The following is a 13,779-nucleotide window of genomic DNA, read 5'->3' as shown; positions in this document are numbered from 1 at the left end:
GCTGTGACTATAAGACCCAACAAGAAAAAAGAAATGCCATAGAGATAAAACTTGATTGGTTATAGGTCAGCATTTGTCTTATTTAGGTATGATGTGATGAGGCACTGCCTTATATGCATATGGCCTGATCAGTTGGCAGCTTGTGATTGACTGTGAAGCACAACTCCTGTGACTGGCCAAGAATCAACTTTTTTTTTTTTTTTTTTACATAAATCTATTTTTAAATTAAATTGCAGATTTTTTGTTTTGTTTTGTTTTACATAGTAAGTTAGGTTGCATTCTCTATATAGGATTTACAGGTATGGGGGCAGCTTTAGGTCAAATTAATTTCACACAAATGTTGAGGGACTGGTTAGTGTCTTCAGTATCCCAATATAATTGCATCTTTAAAAATTCCCACTTGTCTTTTTAAGTTTTTATAATTTAAAGAGCTCAGTGATAAATAAGTTGCCTCATCATGAATAACAAGTAGTGTAACTTTATTAAATTATAAATTTTGTTTGCATAAAATGACTCATTGTTCCATTGTGGACAAAATTTTATATTTTTAAAATTTTAAAATATTATAATAGTTCTACTTTTTTCTTTTATCATGTGTTTTCTTGATATACACACATGTACCCACACACACTCAGGACCACTTCTTAAAGCTTTATTTAAACAATATTGGCAAATATTAGAATAGTATAAAAACTGCTATAGCTCTATAAGGAAAAGTCTCTCTCCTGTCCTATATTGAACAATATCTATATTGTCCTATATTTAGATTATTGACACATTCACAATAATTACTATCAGATTCTTTTAGCATCTGTCATGCCAAGAATATTCCATGAAAGTAGATACATATATAAATAACTATATTCACAATTTGTTACTTCTAACTGCAAAATATTTACTTTGTCCTGCATCATAGTTTTGATTTTATAAATCTATCTCTAAGATATTCTATATTGTCACATCGAGATACAGATATACTGAATTCTATTTCATTATTACTAATTGTGTCTTTGTATCAGTGAATTATAATTTATTTAAACATTGATGGACATTTATATAATCTATGATTTGCTACTAAGATGATGCTTCAATTATAAACTTGTATGTGTTTTGGTAATTTTACTATTACCTCTTTGGTGATTCTTGAGGTAGAACTTCAAGATAGATCATTTACATAAATGAGTATATACATTTCTTATATTAATAGACATTGCCAAATTGCTTTCCAAAAGTTTATGTCAATTTACACTCCCACTGGCAGTGTTGGAGAACATCTTTTGTCTTCTATTCTCTCTAACAGTGTGATTTTTTCAAGTATTTCTCAGTTCTTAAAATAACAGGTAAAGTGATATTCCCATTTTTCTTTTGCATGTGTTTATAAGTAAGGTAAAGCAATGTAAAAAAATATTTAGACACTTGATAGTCTTCATTTTCTAAATATCTGTCCTTTGCTTCGGTTATTGCTGGTGTTTGAAATGTCTCTACAAAGATCAAAGAAATTAACTGTTTGTGAGATATACTGCATTTTCCCTACATTTTGTCTTCTGTTTCAGAGGTTTTTTTTTTTCAGGTGTTTTAATTTTCACGCAGTCAAATTGATCGATCTTTCCCTGATGCTTTCTGTGTTTTATTTCTTATAAAGTCATTTGTAATTCTAAGATTGTTGGGGACGGAAATCTTCCCATATTTAATTTTAGAACCTTTATGGTTTCACTAAATCATTTCTGTTTCAAACTTAATTGGATAAAAGGAATTTGATAAAAGGAATGTGGTAATGATTACTTTAATAACTTTTTATTGAATAATACATCCTTTATGCACCTTTATTATATGTATTTTATAAGTACAGTTTTAATTACTATAACTTCATAATGTCTGGTAGAATTAGTATTTAGAATAAGTATTTTCTTTTTCAAAATTGCCTGCCTGTTCTCACTAATATTTGATTTTTTTTGTGTTATTTTTTTCCCCATACAGGCTTTAGAATTAGCTTGTCTAAGCTTCTAATTTTAGAGAATTTTAGAACTTGAACTACAAGCCAGTGTTCAAGCTAGCTTGCATTTCGAATTCACACCACTGGAGTAGTCCCAAGAATTTCACAGGCAGAGAATTTAACTCAAAGTTGTCTCAGGTTGGTGGTGCCTCCAGATGGCTGACTAAGGCAAACAGAAATCTCTGCAAACTAGACCTCGGCGCAGGCCAGAAGCAATTGTGGGAAACCATAGCAATGTTAAAAACTGAAAAGTTTCGTATCCTACAATTGATGAAATAGGATAAACAACATCTTGACAGCGGCCATCTCAATGGTGAGATTATAGATTGAAATAGTTTTCCGTTTTGTATTTTATATAATGTAAATGTATTTACTATTTGGAAGAGTAAAATAAGTTTATTTAATTTTTTTAAAAAAAATTAGAACTCTTTCCTTTTTCAAAAGTAGTTATTAGTAGTAATTAGAGTTATAAACCAAAAAGAGACTTTAGAACAAATGAAGATTTTAATAAATCTTAAACATTGTAGGACTTAATTAAATTAAAAATGTAACAATATCAGTAGAAAATATAAGAAGTTATCTTGATAAAACATAAAATCTTTGTTCTTTAAGCCAATTCTCTGTAAACTTTACTAAGAATAGTTAGTCACTGCCAAACTGTTGGATCCTACTTACACAATTTATTTAAAATTTTTTTAAAATTTTTATTTTGGTATTGGGAATTTAACCCAGGAGCATTCTGCCACTGAGCTACATTCCCAGCTCTTTTTATTTATTTTCTTCTGAGACACAATCTCACTGAGTTCTTCAGGGTCTCATTCTTAGGGTCTCACTTTGTTGCTGAGGCTGCAACTCTCAGTTTTACAATATTGATTATTCTTATTCAAGAACAGGATAAATCTTGCATGTATTCAAATCGTTTTTTCAATGTTTCTCAGTCTCATTCAAAATGAAAACCTTTCGTATTAATGCTTTTCTTTGGTATTTCATATAGAAGTTTACTCATATGAAGTGACTTTATTTCCATTATATGTTCCAATTGTCTGCTGTTTATATATAGTAATGCAACAAGTTTTTAATATATTCAGTATACTTACTGGATTCTCTGGTTGTGTCTAATAGCCAGACAATGTATTCTCTTGAATTTTCTCAGTAAACAATAATTACAGCTACATTTAACAATAATATTGAATTCTTGTTTTAAATATTTATGCATTTTTTCTCTTGTTATTTACCTTGGTTAAATCTGCCTAATGATTATACCAGTAATGAACATTTCCCATTTTTGTCTTTAGTACGACTGTTTATATTATTGCTGCCTTTAGCCTGATGTTAACTTCTAGAGGGATGTATTAACTCACATGCACTTGGATTAAGCCTTCACATCACATACTTGGAGGTATATGCATATTCATTCATCATAATAGGGGGTATTTCTCTTAATTTAATAGGAGTTTTTTTTTTTTAATGAATGTTTGAATTTTACCCAATACCTTTTAGCCTAGGAAGATTTTCATTTCCTTCCCTCTGGGGGATCATGATAATAGATTGCTTTACATCGAATCATCCTTGTATTCATAGAAAGAGACTGTTTTATCAGAGCAAAATATTCTTTTAATTCTACTTGCCAATATTTTATTTGGATTTTTTTTTTTTTTGCATTGTTACCCACTGGCATTATCAATCCTTAACATTTTTGTGTTAAGCTGGTTGGGGACAATAACAAAAGCGTTTCTCTCCCTATTTACTCTGGATGGAGCTCTAACCCAGGGAAATCTGGTATAACTCTGCTTTTGTGGGAGGTAATTTGGTTGAGTGTTTCTCTTAAGAAGGGAAAGGTCAGAACGCTCTCTCCACAGTTTCTCCTCCTCTCTCGCATGCCTTGTTCCTAGAATCATTTTCTTATGCGGTCACATTTCTTTTCATTTCTAACTTTATTGTCAGCTTTTCTTGCTTAGTGTACATTGTGGAGATGCACATTTAAGTTTACGCAAGCTATGAAACATGTTTCTAAAATTTTCTTCTGTTTTCTATGTAAAGTCATTTCCTCCCCTTTTCTCCCCTCCTCTTCTCTTTCCTCCCTTTGCCTTTTAGAAGGCAGAGTTTACTATGTTACCCAGGCTTGTCTCAAAATCATGGACTCAATCAATCCTTCTTCCTCAGCCTCCCAAGGTAGTTCGGGCTAGAGGCATACACCACCATGCTCAATGAAGGAATTTGCAAAGTTAGTGTTTTCGGTAATCCATCTTCCTTTGCAGCAAAATGTTTTGACAAAGTTTGATATCATTTTGGTTTTTGTTTTTCCTCCTATTTATTTTCAGAGAGTCCCCATTCTGCTTATTTACTTGGCAGACTTTGCTTTCTCAGATCTAGTCCTGGAAATCAGGCTAATGCTCATATACAATATTTAGTTAAGTTTCTAATGCCAAAAATATTGAGGACAGTGATTGTTTGAGCAGCAAATCTGGAGACCAATAACATTTTCCTAAACTTTCTGTAAAAAACATGTGTAAGGATATACATGCATACACACAAACATCTTGCAGGTGTACTTGAAAATAAGGTCTAAAGATAGACTTGCTTGGAATTTCTTTATTAGCAAAATTCTCATTGAGGATTTTCTAAAAGAATAAGTTAGCTATATGGATGCTTAATATTCTAACCAAAAAGTATTATTGGTCAAAAAGGGGAATAAAAGACGGAGTGTTGAGATGGCACCTAATTGGCTGCAGAGATCATTCTGATCCATACATCAGGTGAAAAGTCATGCATAAATGTCCATATCTTCTTTGACCTTCACATCTATGCCAAACTAACATCTCATTTCTTCCCTTCTCCTTACTTCCTTACTGCTTCAGCATCTACTCCATTCATTTAACCATTTGGAGATTTCAATTTACAGGAAGCAAATTCTGGAAATAATTGAGGGTGAGTTAGACATTATGTTCTGAATCATATTTTATACTACAGTCATGTTAGGAGAAGTACTACAACATGGAAAACTAGGAAGAAATTTTGGGGGTGAGTGGTTATTGTACACAAATACATACACACACAAATATGCGCACATAAATATTTTAAAAGGTTAGAGGAATAATTTGGCCCCTATTTTTGATATGTCCTTATTAAAACAGTTTTTTTTCCTACCTGAGCACATTCTGTGCTAAGATTAGAAATACTCTGAGTTGAGGAATATAAGTACATAGCTAAGTCAAAAAGATCTAGAAATAAAATACCAAATTTTCTAATTTTGTATGGAAAGCTGATGTACTTCAATTAATCCTCAACTTCACATTTATTTCCAATTATATGGAGATGAAAATACTGAATTAGATCATTGAAAAGTGATAAGGCAAAATTTACAAACAATTGCATGGTACCTTAAGCATATACCTTTACATAAATGCTATGAAAAGCTGAAAACAATGAATTATCCATAAAGAGTATTGGGTCTATACCTCCATTAAAAGTTATGTTTCCTTAAGCTTAAATATTCCCAAAGCAATTTCATTAATCTTTTATCTTTAGCAGGCACAATGTAAATTACTGATATGTTGAATATAAATAATTCATAAAATCAAATTTTAAAAATTACCTAAATTGTATTTTAAGTCACCTTTTTATTTTTTTTAAATTTAATGATCGTAAGTATAAAACTATCAATTATTTCTTCTCTATAATGAGTTATTATCTAGTTTAATGTATTTTTAAGGCTTAGTGACAGATGACTGCACTCTGGCCTCTTATACATCATACTTGCTCTCTTTTTCATTGTCACTCAAAAATAAAATAGGCAAGTATAAACTTTTAATAAGTGGATTATATAAAGTACATGAGTCATATTAGCATTTCACTTTTTTTTTAACTCTCTTTCACCTCTTCTTCATTTCAAGTTCTTAATAATCTTAAATCATAATTTGTGGATGAATTTGGTCATTGATCTCTCCTGTTAGTATTCTCTTAGCTATGTGGAAAGAAGCTTTCTGTGGTCCGGTTTATATGACAAATCCAAGCATGTTGATTACTCATGTTGCTTCCAGGTAATAAAATTGAAACAAATTTTTTTTTGTATCAACTTTGAATATTTTTCTTTATACATATTATATAAGAATAGTATCCACTTATTTACCCCTGTGAATACATATCAGATCAATGGTGCTATAGAGAATCAGGAGTAGACAATTACTAATGTGCTACACTATAAATTATAAATGATTATCTAAATGGAGAAAATTCAAACACCAAAAGAAACATTATTTTAACTCTACTGAGATTTGGTTGATTGCTTTCTATATAAAAAATAAGTTTCAGATACTCAGTATTAAATGGCATTTCAAGTAAAAAGAGAATTCTACATCATTCCTTACAGAAATCAATTAGTCTCAGATGGTAAATTGCCCCTATGTTCAATATCTAATATAAAAGCAAGCAAGCAAGCAAGCAAACAAACAAAATGAGTGTCTAGTGTGGGTCTTCATGATTCATGGGTGTCCATGTCGTCACATGGTGGAGAAGAGAAAGAAGCTCTGTGGGTCTTTTTAAGGGCTTAAATCCTGTTTGCTCTCATTGCCTAATTACTTCCAAAATGTGCTGACTCCTAGTATCCTTTCACCAGGGATTCGGTTTCAACCTGAGGATTTTAAGGGACACACACATGCACTCTATAGCAGAAAACATTATTAAAATAAGTATATTGTGTAATCAAATAATAGCAAGGGAGCTAGGCTCTTTTAAATACTCATTGTTATAAACTTGGGTAATTTCCTAATGTGATTTTGCTTCAGCTTCAGCTTTTGTAAAATAAAGGTGATAATCTGACCTGTCTCCCAGTAGTGTTTTGAAATGGAATTTGCTTAATGTATACAAAGCAATTAAGATAATATCTAGCACATAACAGGTCTGTGTGTCAGTTTGGTCCCAGAAGGAGGGTAATAGTTTTCACTGACATGTTCTAATATGATCTAATTGTGGTAAAGGATGCAGGTAGTCACAGTGAAAACATGGTGATGCCTTTTAAAGCCTAGACATGTTACGTATTCCATTGTTCAAAATCTGTCACTTGGCAAGCACAATTTCATCACCTGAGGGGATATATATCTCTCATGTCATTGTTGGGATTAGGAAGGGATATTATGGACATACCACCAAATATGCAGCATGTGGTGAAGCCATTGCTTGCAAGACCGGTTCTTTAGTGTTTGGTTATGGAGAAATGTGTCAGTCTGAGCAAAAATCGTATGACTTGCTCAAAGTCTACGTTTGGGAGATTTTCAAGGAAAGAAGCACAGAATCATCTGCGTATGAGGAAGTGAAGCAGAAGGGATTTTAAGGAGTGTGACTTTGATCCATGTTTCTCCTTCACAGTTTTCAACAAAGGCAAATAAGGAAAAACTTATTTTGAAAGTAATGTTTTTCTTTCTGTGTCTTTGATGATACCACTAGTTTAGACCCATCTAAACAATAGCCTTAAAATTTTACGCACAAAAAGCAACCCAGCCCAAATGTGGTGGACAAAAAAAAATGGTCTAGGGGTCTTGTGTTCAATCCCCAGTATGCTCTCCTCCCAAACAAAAGCAACCAAGTGCATTTCCAAAAGCTTTTAAAAAATTTTATTAAGTAATAATTTAAATATCTCACCTATTTGTCATATAGGTTAATAATTCATGTGTAACTGCTGCTAAGCATTTGATCTATAACCTTTCCAAGTTTTCTATAGTATGTACAGATATATCCAAATACACATACATCTTTATATAAGAAATATACAAAATATATTGTCATATAAACATGTGAGCATAAAGTTCCCCTTTAACCAAAAGGCCATGTTTTTCTTTACATGTAAATAACATAGATATACATTTTTCTTTTTAAGTAATGCAATGCCTTGTAAATTCTGATAAATTTATTCTTCATTATGAAATTTAAGATGATTTTTTTCCAGTTCAAAAAATTCTCTTAAAAATTCTATCAAATGTAATTTAATTCCATTAAATATACATATAGATAGATATATAGATACACACATATATTACATATATACAGATCTATATATTTAAATTTGTAAATAGATATTTGTATATATATATATATATATATATATATATATATATATATATATGCTCACTAACTTGCTCAAGCTGGCCTCCAACTTGCAATCCTTCTGACTCAGACTCCTGAGTTACTGGGATTGTAGGTGTCTTCTACCAATGTGCCCCACCAGCCAAAAGTTGATGTTTTAAGGATATTATATCAAATAATAGTGGAACATGAAATGTTTCAGCATTTATTCAGGTTATATAGTACATCTTTAAAGAAAAATTTCTGCAATTAATTGTATTTTCCTTATTGAAATAGCTCAATGTTGTATAGAATATTTCATTCAATTAGGTCATAAGTTACTAAAATATGGAAGTGATTTATTTACCTGTTCATATATTTCATTGTCTTCTCATATAATAATTAATAACTCTAATAATTCACTAGTTCAGATGTTGCCATGTATTCGTCAGTGACTTTATCCACTTTGAAGAAGACAGGGCAATTTATCAAGAGTTGGAACCAAGAGATGCTAGCATGCCTGCAATTTTTATAAACGTGACATGCATTACATTACTATGCAAAATAGTGGATGTTAATGTTATGCAATGTAGAAATTTTAATATCAATGTACAAAGATCATATCTATATGTGCTCATAAATAATTATCACCTATTAATTGTTAGTGATAATAAATAAAATGACAAGTGCATTTTGGTTTTTTTTCCCCACAATGTCACTACATGTTAGTACAATTATTGCTTAGCATGATCAAAGTAAGAAAATCTTAGCTGAAATGTGCCAAAACAGATCTAAGGTTATTAAAATAGTTATTTTACAATAGGATATTATTTACTGAGGGCATTAAAAATCTGAGCTTGTTCTCTTCTGCCTAGGTACCTCTCAGCTCAGGTAGGAAGAGTTCATTTTTTTCCTACCAAAGGAAAAAGAAACAGTGTGACTAGCAGTGGAGCCTGTGAATGTAAATCAGCTGGAGAATACGCATTCTTTGTGTAACAGGGTTTATAATGTGTAGAACTGAATTTTGAACAACACAAAAGATGGAGATGGAAAATGAAGGTAAGCTTATTCCCAAGCGAAGTGAGATAATATTACTAGATGTAGACTGTTATAAGAAAAAGAGGGACTGTGAAAATACCAAGCCAACCACTAAGTAACAAAAGAAAGTGTGATAGCTAATAAGTCAAAAAAGATCAAATTGAAAAGAAAAACACGGAATCCACAAAAAACAGAAAAAAGAGGGGAAAGGCAGAAAAAGCACTTAGGACAAATAGATGGAAAAAAGAAAAAGATGAAATAAACAGAAAGTAAATGTTATCACAATTCAGCTGGAAGTTGCTGTTTCCATAACAAAAAGCAAACAAACAGATTTTAGTTCAATAAAAGTATTTCCATGGATAAAGAAACTTATTTCTTAATAATGAAGGTCAAATATAGGGCATTACATTCCAAAACATCCTATGAATCTGTTGGCAGATTTTGAAAATAATAGAGCAAAACCAAATTAAACTGTAAAAAAATTGGACAAATCTATAATTACAGTGCCACATTGCAGTGCTCCTCTTGTAAAAATGGTTAATTATATGAAATACTAAAAAAGCAAAGGTACAGAAACTTGAACAGTACTTTAATCAACTGACCGAAAAGACATTTCTGATGCATTCTGCACAATAGCAGCAGAATGCATATTATTTTTAACTGCACACACAGTGTTTACTAAGATAGGCCTTATTCTGAGTAATAATGTAAGTCTTATTAAATTAAAACAAGTCAAATCATATAAAGTATGTTGTCTGACTACAGTGATATTAATTAGAAATGAAAAATAGAAAGATCTCTAAAATATCTCCAAATATTTGAAAACTCTTTTAATCGGATTCTCCAAAGAAACAGAGTCAATAATAGACAGGTGGATAGCTGGATAGTGTTTTGGTCAGCTTTATCACCACTGTCACCAAAAGACCTGACAAAAACAGCATAGGGGAGGAAAAGTATTTTTGGGGCTCACCATTTCAGTGGTCACTGTCCATATATGGTTGAATCCATTGCTCTGGGTCGGAGGTGAGGCAAAATAACAGGGTAAAAGCTTGTGGTGGGGGAAAGCAGCTCAGGATATGGCACCAGGAGCTGGGTGGGGAGGTCTCCTCACAGGGGACTACAAAGGTACGCCCCCAGTAACCTACCTCTTCTAGCCACACCCTACCTACTACAGCTCCTGTTTAGTTAATCCATTCAAGTGGATTATATGCTGATTAGGTTAAGGCTCTTATAACCCAATCATTTTACCTCTGAACTTTCTTGCACTGTCTCACACATGAGCTCTCGGAGGATACTGCATATCTAAATCATAACAGATAGATAACAGATTGCAATCTCCAGTCTGAAGCATATAAACTCAGCAGAACTCTTTTTTTTTTTCTTTTTTTTGCAGGCTGGAGGCAGAATTATTTCTTCTTTGGGAAATCTGTTTTTGTTCTTATAATTCTCAACTGAGTAGATAAGGGCCACTCACATTATGGAGGGTCATATGCTTTATTTCATGTCAAGTGATTGTAAAAACTAATTATATCTAAAAAAGAATACCTTTACTGCAACAATTGGATTAGTGTCTGACCAATTGGTCACCACGCTCCAGGCAAGTTTACACTCACAAAAGATGAACCATCACAGAAACTATATAACAAACATCCATTTGTAAAAGAAGAAATTGAAAGATAATTTAGAATTAATTTTGTTTCTGAGTGAAAATTAATGTACAATATCCCAAAATTGGTGGAGTAAAGTAAAAAACAGTATTTAGGAAAAAAAAAAAACTATATATCACAAAGTATTTATACTGGAAAAGAAGATAGATCTTAAATCACTAATTTCAGATTCTACCACCTTGAAAAACTACAAAAAAAAAGGAGCAAATGAAACCCAAATTAAGCAGAAGAAAAAATAAAAATAATAAAAGCTTTGTAAAAATCAATAAAATAGAAATCAGAACCCAATGTTTGATAAAGTTTGCATTTGAGATCAATAAGCCTCTTTACCAATATCAATGATAAGAGAACTGGTATAACTATAGTTCCTCCAGACATTAAAAATATTATTAGGAAATTTTATAAAAACCTTGAAGTTAAGCAAATCATCAACAAAGATGAAAGGCGAGAATTCCTTGAGAGGCTCTCAAGAAACAAATACATAAATGGAATACATCTAATTAAAAAATGAGTTCATAGTTAATACTCTTCCCACAAAGAAAAATTCAGATCCAATTGGCTTTACAGATAAATTCTACCAAATATTTATAGAAAAAAATAATGCCAGTTATATACGATTTTTCCCAAGAATTTAAAGAAAGGGGAATACTTTCCAGTTTATTCTATGAGTCCAGTATTATACCAAGTTAAAGATATAAGAACAATACAGATGAAAATTGTAAAATTTGAACATTTTAGCCAATTGAATCTCATATATATATATAATATATATATTATATATATATATATAACAGCCATGTGGAATTTATCTCGATAGTACGATCTTGATTTAATATTCATAAATCAATGAAATTAATGGACCACACCACATTAGCCAACCACAATAGTAATAAAATATGATTTTAGTGAATATTCAAAAGACATTTGATAAAATCCAACACCTCTTCCTTAAAAAACAAAAAACTCTGGGCAACTAGGAATGAAAAAGTGTTCTAAACCAGATAAATGGCATTTTCAAATACCTACAGAAAACATCATACTCATTTTTTAAAGCCTGAATTATTTTCCCCTAGAATCTGAAAGAAAGCATGGATTTTATGCTCTCATAATTTCTAAGAAGTATGATTTTAGAAGATCTAATTTGTGAGATGAGACAGTAAATTAAAGGTCCCAGGCACAATGGCACATGACTATAATCTCAGTTACCGGGAAGCAGAGGCAGGAGGATCATGAGTTTTAGGATGGCCTGGGCAACTTATATAGAGATCCTATCTTAAAAAAAAAAAAAAAAAAAAAAAAAAAAAAAAACTGGGTATGTAGCTCAGTGATGAAGTGAGAGTTTGCCTAGCATGTGCAAGGTCCTAGGTTCAGTCCCCAGCAGTCTTCACTGCCTTCATCCAAAAAACAAAATTAAAGGCAGATTGTAGCAAAAGGACTAAATTTGTTTTATCCACAGACAAAATAATAATGTATGTAAAAGGCACCATGGAATCTACCAAAAATTGACTAGTATTATTAAATCAGTTTATAAAGTTTGCAGCAAACCAGGTCAATATATAAAAATTTGTTGTATCATATAAAGTAGGAAGAACAATTAGAAATTAGACATTTTAAATGTCATTTATAATAGCATTAAACTATGAAGATAATTGTACTGTGTCTAACATATCTCAATAAAGCTATGAATAAAACTAAAAAGAAAAAGAAAAAATTGAAAGAAAATAAGAGCCAAGTGAATAGGATCTCAAAAAAAAAAACTAGGTTTTTTTCCCCACAAAAGGAAAAAAAAAATTAAGAAAACCAGAAGAAATGAAAAGACATAAAATATCTGGAAGAAAAAAAAAGACTTAGTTCAAATGAATTATGTATTTTTTTGCATTTTCCTATTTATTAACTTAATATATTAAAAGACCATTTCTATTAAACCAAGGATCACAAATATTGTATGAGGCTATACTTGGAATTTTTTGACTATTTTTTTTATTGTTGGTTGTTCAAAACATTACATAGTTCTTGATATATCATATTTCACATTTTGATTCAAGTGGGTTATGAACTCCCATTTTACCCCATATACAGCTTGCAGAATCACATCAGTTACACTTCCATTGATTTACATATTGATATACTCATGTCTGTTGTATTCTGCTGCCTTTGACTATTTATTTTGAAATAATTTCAGTTGTCTCTTCTCACTAATTTATACAATCGTTTGTTTAATTTTAACTTTAATGTATTAGTCATTTATTTTAGTTTTAACTCATGGGTATTTATTTTCTACTTTCAGTTATAATCCAAGGCTACCTTATCAATTTGTTGTGTTAAACTGTCCCACCTTTGGTGGGCGGGGCGGGGGGCGGGGGCACTTGATTGTCAAGGCTCCATTAGTTTCCTTCTTTTCTTTCATGTTTATTTGTTTACACCTTCCGAGTACTTTTTTTCTTCCTTTCTGACACCACCAGAGGTTCCAGGTTCACTTGTTTCTTCCCAGAGGTGTGTGAGTGCAACGTGGTTTGTTCAATTCACTTATGCACTGAAGGACTACTGCATTGCCTCCAGTACTGGGTTATGACTATGAATAAACCCGCTCTAAACATTCTCATCAAGATTTCTGAATCCACAAAGGATTTTAATTCATTCGGGTAAACACCTAGAAATGGGATAGCTAGATTTGTGTGGTATGTTTAACTTAATAACAATTAAGAAATTGCCAAACTTTCTGATGTTGATTAAATCCAATAGGTTATCTTTTAAAGATTGGTTTTAGTATCTTAGCTAAAAATTCTTGTAAAACTCAAGATCATGCAGTTTTTTTCTAGAAATTTTATAGTTTTACTTTTTATACTTATAACTCCATTTTGAGTTGATTTTTGTATTTGGTTTGATGTTTAGTTCATGTTTAGTTTTCTAAGTATAGACAACCAATTATCCCAACAACTCTTGTTGAAATGACTGCTTTCTCCATTGAAGTATCTTTGTACCTGTATCAAAGACCAAATACTGGGAAGGTCTATCTCTAGGCTC

The sequence above is a fragment of the Ictidomys tridecemlineatus genome, chromosome 11 (assembly GCF_052094955.1).
Source record: "Ictidomys tridecemlineatus isolate mIctTri1 chromosome 11, mIctTri1.hap1, whole genome shotgun sequence".
NCBI lineage: Eukaryota > Metazoa > Chordata > Mammalia > Rodentia > Sciuridae > Ictidomys > Ictidomys tridecemlineatus.
The sequence above is the reverse complement of the archived record's forward strand: the minus strand, read 5'-3'. Positions refer to the sequence as shown.